Source organism: Prionailurus bengalensis, chromosome A1 (genome assembly GCF_016509475.1).
Source record: "Prionailurus bengalensis isolate Pbe53 chromosome A1, Fcat_Pben_1.1_paternal_pri, whole genome shotgun sequence".
Taxonomy (NCBI): domain Eukaryota; kingdom Metazoa; phylum Chordata; class Mammalia; order Carnivora; family Felidae; genus Prionailurus; species Prionailurus bengalensis.
In genome coordinates this window covers 9057702-9061800 of record NC_057343.1, presented here as the reverse complement: position 1 = coordinate 9061800, position 4099 = coordinate 9057702, and the positions used below count along the sequence as shown (strand labels likewise).

The 4099-nt window shown below is 52.7% G+C and overlaps 1 long non-coding RNA gene across 1 annotated transcript; it reads left to right on the top strand.

Moving 5' to 3' along the window:
• The first annotated feature begins 227 nt into the window (after positions 1-227).
• Positions 228-2946, top strand: LOC122481062. Its single transcript, XR_006296741.1, has 2 exons — positions 228-962; positions 1571-2946. It is a non-coding gene; the product is annotated as an uncharacterized LOC122481062 (long non-coding RNA).
• Positions 2947-4099: the final 1153 nt, after the last annotated feature.

Here is a 4099-nt window from a genome sequence, read left to right as displayed (position 1 = left end):
TATCTCAAAAACACTTGTGAGTGTGGCTTTTGTAAACTGCAAGATTCCTAGGAACCCCACAATGTGTTTATGAGTTTGAGTGGATGGCTGCACCATCAGCCAGCGTGAACTAAAAGGGGCAGAACGACTCAAAACTGAAAAGAAGCCTCTCGACCTTCGAACTTCTATGGGCAGGAAGCCGGCTAAGGGAGCTATTCAGTGGCAAATGTGAGCCATCTCGGGATTTCAGAAATGCTACCCACAAGTGACTGCTCTACATGCCTCCCATTCTTCCTGCCCCCTCTGAGCAGGAGTGTCTCCTACAGGTATTTGTACACCCCAGTGTATATTGGGTGCTTGTGTGTAGGGGTGCAGGTAGCCTGTCTTTTTAGTTCACAGGTAGTTCTATTGACAGGAAACTGTTTGAGGAACACCACCGGAAGAGGAAGCCATTTGTGCCTGGACTGTATTTAGATGACAAGTTCCAGGTTTTTCCATCTGATTCTTATGCGCTTTGGGGGCAGGTGCAAAAGGGTGTGAACATTTTTGCTTGAGGGAAGGATGTGAATTATCGTGCCTGGAGGGCAGACGGGATTTTCTGAAGACAGCCACCACAGAGTCTCCATCCCCCAAGCTCTTCCGCACTGGTGGGAACTCGCCACTTCCTCATCAAGAGGTGAAGATTATTTCTCTCTGCCTGCTTCTACTGGGAAGGGCCTGTGTCTGCCGTGACCAGTAGAATATGGCAGCATCACTGCTGGGCCCACCGTGTCCACTGTGTCCACACAGTGTTTCACTGGCCTGGCAGTTTTCACTTCCTGCCTTTTAGAACACTCCCTCTGGAGCCCAGACTCCATGCTGTGAGGTCCCCAAGCTACACAGAGGGGCCACAGCCAACAGCCCACATAAGCTGTCAGTGCCATCTTGAATGTCCGGGTCCAGCTGTGGTCAACATCTGACCAAGACCACGTAAGGGACTCCAGGTAAGAACTACTCACCGAACCCAGTCAACCCTCAGAGCCAGGAGAGGTAATAAATACGTTGTGATTTTTATGTTACTAGGTTTCGGAGTGGTTTGTAAGGTCCTCAAAACTTGTTCGTTGAATTTGTGACCCAATTCGCTGCACCTTGGAATTTTTAAAGCAAGTAATACCACAGAGGACAAAGACAAATATTTACACCACATGCTAACTTGCAAGGTTATCAATTTTTTGGTGTGAGGTGATAGATGACCCACCTGTAAATGGCTTAAATTGGGATTGGCAAACATTTTTATAATGGGCTAAATAGAAAATATTTTAGGTTTTGCCTCTGTCACAACTCTACAACTCTGCCATTGTAGCTTGTAGTCAGTAAGTAAAGGAATAAGCATGCCTGTTTCCTAATAAACGATTTTACTTACAAAAGCAGGCTGCAGGGTGCTTTGGCCCACGGGCCATAGTCCGCTGACTCCTGCCTTTAAACATAGGGACTCATTATTTTGTAACAAGAACTGAGAGTTAATTCAAATAGATCAACCATATAAGCACGAACGTGGGGTCTCTCCACCTTTCTGCTCTGTCATCCTCAATTCTGTGAATTTTGTTCTCAGGCTGGTCCCTTCACGCGGTTGTAAAATGGCTGCCACTTCCTCACGCCTCCAGGCATCACATCCTGACACCCACGTCCCCAGTGGAGAGAGAGGACTGCCTCTCTGCATCCTGTTTAAGAGCTAAGAGAACTTTTCCAGAGGTCCTCCAGCAGCCTTTCACGCCCCATGGGCTACAAGTGCATCTCACATCCATTCGTAAACCATGAGTTACCATTATCTTGACCTCAGACTACTCCAGCTTCCCCCCATCGGAAGCTTTGCCCAATACGGGAACAAGATGGGGTTCCGTTAGCAAGGAGTCTAGCTACTGGGTGGGCGATAACCCAGAAAACCAAGCAGAAGCCCAGAGGCATTGGCGATAGGGTGGGCAGAAGATTCGAGGGCCAGATCCTGATGCCCAGCTTGGTTGGTTAGGGGAACAACAAGGAAACAAAGCACGCGTCATCCAGTGGCTTCCGGAAGTTCCTAGTCCACAGCGTCAAGGAGCTTGAAGTGCTGCCTATGCCCGACAGATCTTACTGTGCAGAGATTTCTCACGATGTCTCCTCCAAGAACCACGAAGCCCGTCTACAGATTGCAGGTGGCAAGAGGCGTGAGGCTCTCTGCGAACTCCAGGCGGCCAGGCCCAGCCGAGGCCACGTAAAGAAAAAGCCCCAGCCTTTCGGCATGTACTGCTTGAGGTCACTTTCTCCATGGAGATTTTCCTGAGCCCTCCCTCAGGAGACACTGCCGGCTCCCTCCTTCGGTCCTCAACCCACACATCATGCCTTCGGCCCCCTACTTGTCTATGCCCCCCCTGAACTGGGACTTCCTTACTTTGACATCAAAGTGGCCACTGCCATTCCTGGCCCACAGAAGGCCATCACCCATGTGTGATGGCGGGCGGAGGAGGGTGCAGAGGAAGTCAGCCCCCCAGTTCCCTGGGTCATTAACGTTAACACTGTGGAATTATCTCTGCCTTGCTCTTCTTTTCGGAGCGGTGGCCTCAAGCTTGCAGACTTGTGCCCTTGAGCCAGGATCCCGTCAAGCTGAGAAACCCAGTTTGCTTGTTCTCCTTTTAGTTGGGGCCGGATAGGAACCCCGTGGGCAGTGTTGGGCCACAGACTTTTGGCAAGTGGTGCCACGGGCTTGACTCCTAACTTTTCCCACATTCCTTCAAACGGACCCCCTGCCCTGCAGGATGGCTTTTAGTAGAATGTCACATGTCCTCGGCACTCGTCTGTGGTCCCTGGGACGGCACCTACCACACTATTTAGGCTGCATGTCTTTGGTCTGTCTCTCCTGCACGATGACCAGCTTTGTGAGGACAGGCGTGCTCTTAGGATCATTTCTGAACCCAGTGCCTGGAAAACCAGAAGAGATGTTTAACGAATGGATGAATGTCAGTGATGTTTCTGTAAGCGCACACACACACACACACACCCCTTTCTTTTTTCTTTTCTTTTCTTAATGTTTATTTATTTTGAGATAGAGACACAGCATGAGCAGGGGAGGTGCAGAGAGAGAGAGGGAGAGAGAGAATCCCGAGCAGGCTTCCCGCTCAGTGCAGAGCCCGACTCGGGGCTTAATCCTTGGAACGATGACCTGAGCAGAAATCAAGAGTCCGATGCTGAACCGGCTGATCCACCCAGGCGCCCCTCGCGCACACACCTTCCAACGGCCCCAGAATCAGATGTGTTGGCGGATGCTGTTGCCTTCATCCTTTAACCTGGCTAACTCCCAAGCACCTCTGCTCAAAGCCATGGAACCGCCACTGCCACAGGGAAGCTCTGAACTGAGAGTCCTTGCCAGTGATGGCCTGTTGATCTACCCCAGTGCCTCTGCGTCCCCTGCAGCCCCAGCCAGCCCACGCTCGCCTGGCCAGCACTGCCCGGATGTGTGCTGACCTGGGGATGCGCTGCGGGTCGAGGGAGGCGCCCACACAGAGCTCACTCCAGGGGTGGCCGCCCTCCTTTCATCCTGCAACACGGGCAGAATCGGGAGCCCCAGCGACCTGAAATTCACAGAAATCCTGGAGTGGACCGAGGAAGGGTGGGAACAGGAGGCACACGTGGCAGCTTGTCCTGAAGGCGACAAGATGGCTATTTGCATATAATAATTACCGGGCTCTTAGCTGCACCAGCCGCTGCCGAGCCCGAGGCTTGCACCGGTGCACTTAATGCCGCAGCTGTGACGGGAGAATTTCAGCTGAGTCATATCCCCGTCTTAGGGGCTGAGGGGGAGAGTTGAGCCTGGGGGAAGGTAGCTGACTTGTCAAAAGTCACACGCAGCTAGGAAGGGGGGGGGGGGCGGTCAAGATCAGAGCCAGGCCGGCTTGCCCCAAAGTCCACCTTCCTGATCCCTGGAGCACACTGCTCGCGAAGAAGCAATCGATCAGCTTTGAACGTTTCCGTCTGTGGACACAGTCTGGTTGACGCACTGCCTCTCTCAGGAGGGGGTTGGAAATGTGTCCCCAGTGGAGCAGGATATCCCTCCCTCGGGTTGCGGGGCCAGCGAGGTCGATGAGTGGGGCGCGGGTGGGCCCCAGGT